This window comes from Trichosurus vulpecula, chromosome X (genome assembly GCF_011100635.1).
Source record: "Trichosurus vulpecula isolate mTriVul1 chromosome X, mTriVul1.pri, whole genome shotgun sequence".
Taxonomy (NCBI): domain Eukaryota; kingdom Metazoa; phylum Chordata; class Mammalia; order Diprotodontia; family Phalangeridae; genus Trichosurus; species Trichosurus vulpecula.
Window position 1 is genome coordinate 44,210,968 of NC_050582.1, and position 13,117 is coordinate 44,224,084.

The following is a 13,117-nucleotide window of genomic DNA, read 5'->3' on the forward strand; positions in this document are numbered from 1 at the left end:
TACCCCTTGACTTAATATGGTATGTAGAGGAACATTCCCTCTCCCCTTCAGCATTTTTTCCTAGAAAGGCCTGAAATCCTAAAGGATTCAAGGTCAGAAAGAGTTCTGGTTACCATCCCTTAAGCACCTATCCCTGATGTATGCTATCTCTCTGTCCAGGGCTGCATCTGCTGTGGAGGAATAGCATCTCTCTAGTAGACCCTATCTCTTCCTATGCTTTATCCTAGGACCAAACCACCGGGGACCTGAATTCTCTTTCCCTTCCATTCCTTGGTAGAAGGCTACTTTGGGGAGAAGGCATGCCTCCTCCTTACATCAGAACTCTGGGAAAAAGTCCTAGTGCCTCTGACCCAGTTACAGCATTGCTTCTTCCTTCCACATCTCCTTGTGATTTCTTCAGTCTTGTGTCCTGGGAGGAAATCTCACACAATCCTGTGCAGTTTTCCAAACTATTTGGAGTACAGGAGTACAGCTGATCCCTGTTTCCTTATGCCAGGATTACACTAAAGTCAACAAATGGGGCAAAGTGATATGTGAAAAGGGCACATTGGTACTTGAGATCAAATCCTGGCCTCATCAATTGGTAGCTGTGTGGCCTTGGGCAAATGATTTTCCCTCGTTGAACTTCGGTTTCACGTGATTCATTAATACTGTGTCTCAGGGTGGGGGGCTCCTATAATTCTCTTTTTCAAATAGCTAAAAGAATAAGAAAATTATCATATTGTTCAGATAAGAAAATTCAATGTAAATGTTTGATTAGAACAGGAAACATAGACTGTTAGGGCTGGAAGGTAATACAGAGAACATCTAATCCAACCATTCCATTTTATATATGAGTCCCAGAGAGGAGAAATGACTTTACAATTTCGTATAGTGAGTTAGTAGCAGAGCCAGTACTAGAATCCAGGGCTCTTGGCTCCCATCAGGGCTTTTTACTATGCCAGGTTTACCAAAACCATGTTTAATAATCCTGATGTATCGATTTGTCTTTGTCACAGGATAAAGGTCAGGCTGGATGATCTTCTATGGTAAAGTTTAGTTCAAGACTCCTTCCTCCTAGTTATTTTTCTCAAGGCACCTTTAATATCTTTGTTCCTCAGGGTATAAATGAGGGGGTTCAGCATAGGGGTTATGACTCCACAAAATACAGAGATAATTTTGTCCTGATCCTGGGATTCTTTTGACTGGGGTTTCACATACATGTAGATGGCTGTCCCAAAAAATGGCCGCTACAGCCAAGTGGGAGCTACAGGTAGAGAAGGCTTTGAGCCTAGCCTCTGTGGAGTGGCTCCTGAGCACAGCTATGAAAATGCGGGTGTAGGAGATGAAGATGAAGCTGAAGGGCAGTGGCAATGTTCACACACTGATGACCAGACCCAGGATTAGATTCATAGGGGTGTCTAGGCAGACAAGCTTCAGCAAGGCCTGAATCTCACAGGTGAAATGGTTGATGACGTTGTGCCCACAGTAATGAGCTGGAATAGCAATAATTGGTATTACAGCTAAGAGGAAGGCACTGACCCAGGTGCTTATGGCTATCTGCAGACAGACTCGATTGTTCATGATGAGGGTGTAGCGTAATGGATTGGAAATGGAGACTAATCGGTCATAGGCCATGACAACGAGGAGGAGAGACTCTGTCATGCCAAGGAAGAGGGAGATGGTCATCTGGGTATAGCAGCTGGTGTAGGAGATGGTGGGGAAGTCTCTAAAGCCATTGGAGAGCAGGTGAGGCACAGAACTGGTGGAATAGCAGTTATCAAGAAAGGACAAGTTGCTGAGGAAAAAATACATGGGGGTATGCAGCTGCCCATCAGTTCTGACTATGAAAATGATGACACCATTACCCACCAGTGTTACTGAGTAGATCATGCCCAGGGCACAGAAGAAGGCAATCTGGGCTTTGGGGTTATTAGAAAGACCCACCAGAATGAATTCTGTCACTTCTGTGGTATTAACATTGGTCAGGCTCTCCACTGTATTCTATAAGGAGAGAAAAAGAATAAATTTAATTCAATGCTTTTCAACTATTCGAAGGGCCATCAAATGAAAGAGGGACCAGACTTATTCTGCTTGGCCCCAGAGAGGAACAGTGGGGGTGGGGTAAGCTTCAGAGAGACAGATTTCCATTAAATATCAAGAAAATCTTCCTAACACCCAGAGCCATCCGAAAGTAGAAGAGGCTACCTTGAGGGTTCCACCTCATTGGAGGCTGGATGATCACTTGTTGGGGATGTTGGAGAGGAGATTCTGGGTCAGGTTATGTGATTTTCAAATTTAATTCATCAAATCTTAGAATCTCAGGGTGCTAAGGAACCTCAGGGGTTTGCCCTTTACCTGAAACATTCATTCCCTTTGTAAGATCCCTGACAGGTAGTTATTAAATGTCTCTTCATTTAAAGACCACCAGTGGTAGGGGACTCACTACCTCATGAAGCATTTATGAACATCTCTGATTTTTCAGAAATTCTCTCTTAAACTGAGCCAAAATCTTCCTCTCTGTAGCTTTCCTGTCTGTTCTAGTTGTGCCTTTTGGAGCTGAGCCAAAGAATTCTAATCTCTCTTCTATATGAAAATCCTTTAAATATTTGAACACAGAGATCGAGCCACCCTAATAAGCCTCCTCTTTCTAAGACAAACATCCCCGTTCCTTGAACACTTCCTCTTATAGAATGATCCTAAGTCTTCTCACCATTCAGGCCACTCCCTCTGAACATGTTCAATTCAACTGGCATTTATGAAACACCTACTACACCACATCCTAGAAATTCCATGCCATTATCATCAGAACACTGAGAGACTGAGCACATCGCCTTCATATCTCTCAACCTTTTTTCCTTTTAAGGGTCTGAATTTTCCACAGAAGATCCAGATATGCCCGGGGAAGGTGCTGTTTCAGTAGCTACTTTGGTTCCCCCCGGGCTCTAATTCAAGGCCACCAGTGCTGGTGGTACCAACTGCTCTTGTCACACAGACCGTTGCTGTGGATGGTCTTTCATTGAACTGTCACATGGCTCATTAATAAGGTTTGTAGGTATTTTGTTGTTGTTCAGTCATTTATCAGTCATGTTCAACTTTTGGTGACCCCATTTGGGATTTTCTGGGCAAAGATACTGGAGTGGCTTGCCATGTTCTTCTCCAGCTAATTTTACAGATGAGAAAACTGAGGCAAACAGGGTTAACTGACTTGTCTAGGGTCATCCAGCTCGTAAGTGTCTGAGGTCAGATATGAACTCAGGAAGATGAGTCTTCTAAATATCACCCTGGTGCTCTATCCACTGAGTCTGTAGGTATTTTGTGTTGGTTTTTGCCTGTTTAATTTTTGGTCTTGAGTAGAGTGTGGTGTAGCAGATAGAGCCAGGAAGACTTGAGTTTGCATCCTGCCTCCAACATACTGGCTTTGTGGTCCTGGGCAAGTCACTTGATCCCTCACTGATTTTGGAAATTCTTTAAGACTGCAAATTGCAGAGAAAGTGCTGACCTTCATTGGTACAGAGAGATTCCTTACCTGGGAGTTCCTCATACCAATGAAATCATAGGTTCAGTCTCTAACTCTACTATGTACCAGGCCCTGTATTCAATACTGAGAATACAATGATAAATATAATATAGACCCTTCCCTCAAGGAGTTTCCAGTCTAATTGGGGGAAGGGCAGGGACGACATGAACTCAAAGAACTATTTTGGATAATAGAGTTGCAGACAAAGTGCCACGAGAGGTGTGAGGATGGAGAAATTATTTTCAGTTGAGAGTAGGATGGGTAAAAGGGAAAACAGATAAATTTGCCAGATTCATTTCAGTCTCAGCCTTAGTGCTTTGATAATTTCCCCCATTATCTGCTTAGGTCCTATTGCTCCTTACTTGACTGTAATTCCTCTGATCAAATGAGATAATATATGTAAAATACTTTGTAATCTAAATATCATGGTTATTATTGTCACTCTTCACTTTGGTATTCCTAGCATCAAGTACAGTATCTTGCACATAGTAGGGGCTTAACAAATACTTGTTGAATTGCTGAATTGAACATGGAGTTATGAGAAGGCTAGAAAGAAAGGTTGGAGCCAGACTGTGGAGGGCCTTGAATGCCAGGCCAAAGAGTTTATGCTTTATTCAGTAGGCAATAGGGAGCCATCGAAAGTTTCTGTGGAGAGCAGGGACATGATCAGAATCTAGAATTAGCTCAGGTTCAATAAGACTGTCACTCTATTGAGTACCTATAATCCTCAGCACTATACTGGGTGCTACAGGAAGAAAGTGTGTGTAACATCATCTCTTCTGTGGATCTGTTTACACTGTACTTGGAGACATACATACAATATGACAAAATGACAACTGAAAAATGACACACACTTGGCTCTCTATGGGCCTCAATTTCCTCATCTGTAAAAAGAAACTAAGCAGACTAGATGAACTCTGAGGTTCCTTCTAGCTCTGATCTTCCATTCTAAGGGTACAATCCTTAATTCAGGTAGGCAGCACAGGGCTATGGAAAGATCAGGGGACTGGGAATCAGGACACATGAGTGTGATTCCAGTTCTGCTACCAATGAACTATGTGACTGGGAAATTTATTTCCCCTCTCTGTATCTCAGTTTCTTCACCTGTAAAATGAGGGAATTTGTGCTAGATGGTTTCTGAGTGTTCTTTATGGGCTCTCAAAGCACTCCTTAGGATGGAGAGGGTTCCATCTGGGTGTGGGATGAACTCTCAGAACAACCACCAATGTCAGAAATGCTGCTGAAGTTGTCTCTCAGAGGCCTTTTCATCTTAGACTCAGCCTTCTCCAGAATATTGACCCTTTGCAAGGCTGGACTGGTACCAAGTGCTGTAATAGATACCAGGGAAAAGGGCACGGTGCACAATGCTTTCACAAAGGTTTGTACCTTTGTTAGGGAAGCTATTCCTTAGGAACCCCAGACAATGCTGTGGCACCCTGCAGTGACATACCTCAGAAACTCATTGTTGTCTGACTCTCACTCTTTGAACACTAAAGACCGCTCAAATCCACAAATTTGGGCCAGTCTAAGTAAATCTACTGATCTTTGGGGCAGCATGCTACATTTGGAAATGACATTGACTTTAGAATATGGGGTCCAAATGCTGCCTACGATGCCTTGGGCAAGTAGCTTAAATGGGGTCTCAGTTTCCTCATTTGTAAAATGAAGGGATTGAACTAAATAACCTCTGAGGTCCCTATTAGCTCTAGTACTATGATCCTATGATTTTTCTCCCTCCTTAAATATCTAGATTCTGCTCCCCCATCACCACCACCACCCCAGGAGGGCAGTGCGAATCCAGTTTTTACTTCTATCCATGGCTACAAGTGCTGAAGCAGCCAGCTACTCTTGGCTTAACTACAACTGCTGGCCATGGTCCTGACACTAAGATCCTTAACAAATTTATGTTCTTTTCTCTCTATAGCCAATGATTGTCCATAAGCGCTAAAAGAAGATGGAGTTTGGGCGTGATCAGATGTGGTTAGGCTTAGTCAGTCAAGGCTCTTTGGATAAAGTGAGTCTGGACCTGGAATACGAGGCTGGTCAGACGTTAAAATCTACTTGGATAAAAAAGAAAAACAAAAGGGTTCCAGTGAGAAAAAATGGTCCTCAGAGTGGGGATATAAGAGTGAATCTGCTGTAGAAGCAGGGAGACTCAGAGATTATGATTTAGCGTCACTCCCTCTTTGCCCTCAATTCCCTCCCTTGCCCCCCACTCCACCCTAGCAGGGTGTAAGGGAAAGATCTCTGGACCTTTGCTTAGTAGGACCTTGGTTCAAGTCCTGCCTGTAATACTTCTGAGCTCTATGATCTTGGGCAAGTCACTGAAACTGACTTCTGAACTTCAGTATTCTCATCTATAAAATGGGAAGAATGATATTTGCTCTGCCTACTTCACTGGATTGTTGACAAGGAAGGCCCTAAAGTAGGCAAGGATGAGGCTCAGGGGGCATTAACCAAATAATCAACAAGCATTTACAAAGCATCTACTATGACACTATGGAAGGTGCAGGTGATACAAAGAAAAAAAATACTCAGTCCTCAAGGAAGTTGTATTTTATAAGAAGAAACAATGTATACTTATGTAAGCATCAATAGAATAAATACAAAGGAGATACAGAGTATCTGAGATGAATCTGGCAAATTTCTCTCTGGTTTACCTTTTCCCCTTTTCCCTTTTCCAAATAAATACAAAGTAAATAAAGGTAAATACAAAGTAAATTAGGGAGGGAGGACACGAGCAGCTGATGGGTCAAAAGAGGTTTCATGTAGAAGGTGTTACTTGGACTGAGTCTTGATGGAAAACAAGGGATTCTATGAGACAGAGATGAAGAGAGAGTGCATTCCAGACAGAGGGAATGACCAGCGCAAAAGCATAGAGATAGAAGATGGAGTGTCACGTATGAGAAACAGCAGGAAACCCAGTTTGGCTGGGCCATGGAGTGTAGGAGGGGGTGCGTGGTAAGTTGGGGTCAGGTTGTGGAAGATTTTAAAATACAAACATAGGAACAGGAGGGGACCACTGGAGATTATTGAGTGGCGAAATAACATGGTCAGACTTACGCCCAAGGTGAATCACTTTGATTTCTTAATGGGGAATGGATTGGATAAGGGAGACTGGAAGCTGAGGAGACCAATTAGGAGGATATCTCAATAGTTCGGAGGAAAGATGAGGAGGGCCTGAACGAGGGTGCTGCCTCTATGAGTAGTAAGAAAGGGATGGATGTGATAGATTTTGTGGACATAGAAACAAAGATTTGGCAACTGATTGGATATGTGGGGTGAGCAAGAGTGAAGAGTAGAAGTCAAAGTTGAGGTTGGGTACCTGAGAGACTGGAAATATGGCAGTGCCTTCAAAGAAATAGGTAAACATGGAAGAGGAGTGGCCACAAGGGGAAATACAACGAGTTTTGTTTTGGACATGTTGAGTTTGAGATATCTATTGGATAGCCAGTTTTGATTCAGGACTGGATCTTGGCTTGGGGGGGGGGGAAAGTTAAGAGGCATGGTATGAACAATGAATCAGTAGAGGAGATTGAGAAGCAGTGGTCAGATAGGTAGGTAGAGAACCAAGAGGGAGCAGGATCACGAAAATCTGGAGTGAAGAAGGTATATGGGAAGAGGGGGTCACCTACAAGGTCAAAGACTGCAGAGAAGTCAAGAAGGACTAAGAAAACATGATCAGATTTGGAAGTTAGAGATCATTGATAATTTTGGAAATAGTAGTTGCATTTGAGAGGGAGAAAGTGGAGGCAGTGAGTATAGACAATTTTTTACAGGAGTTTGGATGAGTAAGAGAGGAGAGCTATCAGAGAATATCTCCAGGGGATGGTGGAGACCAGTGAAGGCATTTAAAAGATGGGGAAGACTTGGGTATGTTTGTAGGGTGCAAGGAAGAAATCAGTAGATGAAGAAAGATTTAAGATTAGAAAGACAGAATAATTTAGGGGTAACTTTGTGGAGAAGATGGGAGGGGATGGGAATCAAGAGCCCCAGGAGAAGAGGGGATGACACTGGCAAGGAGAAGAGCCATCTCATTTTCAGATACTGACATAAAGGAAAAGAGAGTGGGGGATGATGCCAAGGGGTTCTGAGATGAAGAGAATGGGGAAAGAGCCTCTTTTCTCAGTAAAATGTAAGATGAGGGCCTCTAGCATAGAGAGGAAAGGGAGGGGTTAATGTTGGAGGTTTGAGGAGAGGAGAGAATGTTTGGAACAGTTTCTGTGGGGAGTGGGATAGAGAATCAATCATAGAAAAGTAAAAGGACTGTCTTGTGGCCGTAAAGTGATTTGCCAAAGGTTACGCAGTTGTAAATGTCAGAACAAGGATTGGTGACCAGGTCTTTTGACTCTGAGTTCATTCTACCACATGAAGTACGCACCCCTCTTCCCAGAAGTTGGCCCCATGGAACAAAGCCCTAGTCCCCCCACCCAGGTTGCAGTTCTAGGTGGTGTTAAGGATAAGAAGAGATCTGAGATATTGTGTTCATGGTCTCTGGGGAAGTTGGGTCCTCAGAATGTCAGCTTTGTTTCCCTCTTCCCCAAAGGCAGCTCCAGTGTAGTCTGGAGGGCCTGAAGGGTATCACATACCCAACAGGGCCTGGTCAAACAACCCTACCCCCAGGTTCCAGAGCAAAGGCTAAAAGGAGGGAGGGATGTGTCACTTTAAATAATGAGACTTTCCTGGACCTTCCCTTTTAAAACTCACTCTTCAAAATGAGAAGGACTTCCTATTTCTTTATCATTTCCCATTTTACACAGCCCTTTCCTTGCAGCAAACCTCTAAGCACATGTTTTGTCAACCACATTTTCTAGACGAGTAAACTGAGGCTCAGAGAGGTGAGGGAACTTGCTAAGATCACGCAGCTGGTAAGTGACAGATCTGACCTTTAAATCCTGCTAAGTCCCACAGTCTATCCATTAAACCTCAATTGAAATAATAATTCTAAAGACATAATATCAAAAGCTCCAAAGATAATAACAACTTCTGCTTCTGTGGCATTTGTTTTGAGGTTTACAGAGCAGTTTCCTCATAGTTACCTGATGGGGAAGGTGGTACAGGTATCATTATCTGTACTATATGGATAGAGACATGGAGTCCCAGATATCTACTCAGGATGACATAACTAGTAAATAGCAGGCCCAGGACTTGAACCCACCCTTTCTGTTCTGGCTCCAAAACCAGCAATCTTTCCACTGTGCCCCGTTCTGTGTGTGTGGGCATGCATCAGTTATTTATAACACATTGACAATGCCTGCAAAAAGCAGGGAATAAAGACCTTTATCAGGACCACCCCCACACCCCCCACCTTGTCCCAGGTTGGTTTCAGAGACATAGTCCCCTGTGGCTCCCATGATCACTTGCTCCTGGAGGCGGTGGTAATTTTCAAGGAGTAGTGAGAAGCAGTAAGGGATGCCAAAGAGATGAGCTTGTTCAGCTGGTCTGCTTCTACATATCCCTGTTGATTTGTTCTAAGTGTCAACAGGGGCTAAGTAATTGGTCAATTGGTCAAGTGACTTCCCCTCTCCAGGCCTCAGTTTTTCCATCTGTAAAATGAATGAGTTAGACTACTGAGAAAGGCAGTGTGGTATAGTGACTAGAACTCTGAGCCTGGAGTCAGGAAGATCCAAGTTCAAATCCTCTTTCACCTCAGTTTTTCCATTTGTAAAATGAATAAGTTAGACTACTATGAGAAGCAGTGTGGTATAGTGTCTAGAACTCTGGGCCTGTCGTCAGGAAGATCTAAGTTCAAATCCTGCTTCAAATGCTTCCTGTCCAGGTGATCCTGGACAAATCACTCCCTCTCTGGACCTTAGTTTCCTCATTGGTAAAACGAGGGAGTTGGACTTGATGGCATGTAACTAAGTAAAGTCTTTTTGGCTTTAGCTCTAGATTCTCTGGCTGGATAGCTTGTCAGGCTCCTTCTAGCTCTAATGTCCTATTGGGCTACATTCTCATGTTTCCATCTGGGGCCCTGCCTTCTTAAAGTATAGAAGGGGGAGGGTAGATTAGAGGGACTCTAAGTTTTCTTCCAGCTCTTGCTATCTTTGAATGCTCCTGAGCTCCTGACGGGCTATACTGCACTGAGAGATGGGGAAGGGCTTGCCTCTTTGAAGCTTTCAGGACCCCTCCATTCCCTCGCACCAAAAAGCAAGTAATCCAAAGATGCCAAGAAGTCACAAATCATCTTAAGTATTCTCTTAACTTCCCTGAGCTTGTTAGTTCTCATTCTGGAGAAATCACTGCATCACAGAGACTTCACAGAATAGATCCCAGAGGGGCCATCTAAGTCCCAGGGCTGTGCTGACAATACTCAGAGTGGGATCTTTATTTAGGAAAGAGAGTCTTTTTTCTAAGCCATTCCAATAAAGGCCACAAAGTTCTGTCTTGTTCCGGGACTCTGTTAGGGGAATGATCCCTGAACTTGGTGTCAAAAATGAAAAAGTCCAGCTCAGGATGGGACATTCCTCAGGAGAGTAGGCAATGTGGTATAGTGGGAAGAGTCACAGGCTTAGCATCTAAATAGACTGGGGCTTGAATGCCAGCTCTGACCCTGAATGGCCAAGTCAATTAATCTCTCATCTCCACAGTTTCCTCATCTGTAAACAAGCTGATTCTTATATAACCTTTAATATGCATAACGCATGATCCTTACCCCTCAATGCAGGCAAAAACAGTACCCACTAGGCACACAAAGTGGACAAAGTGTTTTCTTCCTAATGACTCATTGACATATTGCTACCAAAGTGCTATATATAGCTATGCTTTGACCCAGTGAGGACTATACTCTAAAGAAATCGGAGATCCGTATGTACAATGATAACATCACCAACAATAATCATAGCTGGAATTTGTATGGTGCTTAAGGTTTTACAAAGTGCTTTACATATACGTATTATTTCATTTGATCCTAGTAACAACCCTGGGAGGTAGGCACTATTTTTTTTCAGTGGGGAAGGAAGGACAATTGGGGTTAAGTGACTTGCCCAAGGCCACACAGCTAGTAAGTGTGTCAAGTGTCTGAGGCTGGATTTGAACTCAGGTCCTCCTGACTCCAGAGTCAGTGCTCTACTTGCTGCACCACCTAACTGCCCTGGTAGGCACTATTATTATCCTCATTTTACAGAGGAAAAAGTCTGATAGAAGTTAAGTGACTTGCCCAATGTCACATAGTAGGTTTCTGGAGCAGAATTTGAACTCAGGTCTTCTTAACTCCAAGTCAACATGCTATGCATTACACCATCTAACTGCCTCTACAAAAGTCTTAGTAGGAAATTATATTGGCAATATCAGGGGTAAGGATGCATGGGGTAAGAATATTTATATGTGCACGGATGAGGGAAAGAATAGTGTGTGTGTGTGTGTGTGTGTGTGTGTGTGTGTGTGTGTGTATCCTTTGCCCCATTCAGTCTCCCCAGGGAAGGGCCCTACACTGTTTGCCCTTTGGAATGTCCACTGGCTTGTCAGATATTTCTACCCAGATATCCTGGAAGCACCTCAAATTCATGTCAAAAACTTAATTCATCATCTTCCCATCTAAATATGCCCCTCCCAATTATCAACTCTGTTCAAAAGACTCCCAGATTTATGTATCCAACCCTAGTCACTCTCCTGAGTACAAATCACATATCACCAACTGTTTGCTGAGCATTTCCACCAGGATGGCCCATAAGCATCTCAAACTCACCTTGTCCAAAATGAAGTTTCATTATATTTTCCCTTCTCCAGTCCATATTTTCTCTAAACTGCCTTATTTCTGTTAAGGGCACTACCATCCTTCTAGTCACCTTGGTTACTAACCTGGGAGTCTTTCCTCTCACCTCCCCCACCCATGTCCTATCAGTTGTGAAGTTTTCTCAATTCTACCCTGACAATACCTTTTGCATAAATTTCCTTTTTTTCACTTACCCGACATCTACTCTAGTTGGGGCTCTCATCATCTCTTACCTGTATTATTGCAATAGCTTCCAAAGTGATGTTTCCAAGGCATAGATCAGACTATGCTCTTCCCCTATTCACAAATTTTCAGTGCCTCCCTATTGTCTCTAGACTAAAATACAATCTCAACTTGGCATTTAAAACTCTGTACGATTTGATCCCCACCTACCATTTCAGTCTAATTTCATATTATTCTATTTCAGATACTTTCTGTTCAACTCAAGATACTAATCCACATAAACTACATTTCATGTCCCACCTTCCTACCTTCTCACCCCATGGCTGGAGTGCCCTCCCTGCTCATCTCTCCATCTTAGAGCTTCTTTCAAAGCTCAGATCAGGTGTTACATCCTACATGAGGGCTTCTCTGATCCCCCAGGTGGTCACTGCTGTTTCTCACTTGAAATTACTTTGTAGATGCTTTGTGTTTATTTGCCTACATACATGTTTTAGTCCCTCAGTGTAATGTAAGCAGCTCGATGGCAGGGACTGTCTCCTTTTTGCCTTTGCATCCCCAGTGTTTTACATGTAGTAGGTATTTAACACAAGCTCTTGAATTAGATTGGATTTCCCCTTTTACCATCGTCAGCTCAGAACACTACACAGCCTCCTCAGTAGCTACTCAAAAGAGACTGGTCAAGCTATTCACACAAGAAAAAGAAAGTGGATGAAAACTGCTCATTACCTATGTCTTTTTGCTTATTGCAATCGAGCATCCCATAGAGTTGATTAATCATTTTGTTTGCTTTGGCCGTGTCCTGTATATAGGCAATGTGGTCTCAGAAATAAAATGAAAGAGGAGAGTGGGCTAATAGTAGATCTTATTTTGGAAAACATTAACCAATAATGCTTTCATTGATTCTGAGGTGCCTCCTGCTTTAAAATCCCACCTTTTAAACACTGATATTCTCCCAATGATGTTGTATGGCTCATCATTTTAGAGAAATTAAAACTAAAGGTTCCCAAATGGCAATGGAGAGCTATATGGTGAGTGTGGCATATTACCTACAATAACTTTTATGAGAAAAGTAGAATAAAAGAACACACATGATCATTAAAGACATATATGATCAGAAAAGGATGTGGGTCAGTCATGTGGTGAGAACAAAGGCTGAAGGATGGCTAGCTTGAGTGGAGCACTAGTCCCTGTGAAAGGTTGAAAGAATGAGAAGAAGCCTTCTAGTTTGTGTGGAGTAGATCCTCTTCAGAGTACAAGAATCATATAGGATGAGAAGGCATGGAGGGTTTCTGATCTGTATCCACAGGGGCAGTGCACACATTGAGGGATATCAGCAAATTCGTTTCACCACAATTTTATCAGTCACTCAGGCTAGAAATTGAGGAGTCAACTCTGACTCCTCCCTCTCCCCTGCCAATATTCAAGTTCTTTTGAGTCTTTTTTAAAATGTCTTTTGTATCTGTTTCCTCTTCCCCATCACCTCCCCATGCCTTCTTTAACTCTTTCTTGTACTACTGTAACAGCTTCTTAACTAGATTTCCTGCATCTTCTTCCTCCAATCCTTTATTTCATTAGTTCTAATGTTCTATTTATCTATGTGGCTCAAATGAGCCTGGTAATGGTTACTTTGCCACTTTGCTTTTGGTTGGGTAGATCAAATCCAGTGCTATAACATGGATGAGGATGTTGAATTTACTCAGCCTAGCTCCATGTGGCTTTTC

The 13,117-nt window shown here is 42.8% G+C and overlaps 1 pseudogene; it reads right to left on the bottom strand.

The window, feature by feature from the left end:
• Positions 1–1,040: 1,040 nt before the first annotated feature.
• LOC118832525 lies at positions 1,041–1,794 on the bottom strand (annotated as a pseudogene).
• Between the last annotated feature and the right edge of the window lie 11,323 nt (positions 1,795–13,117).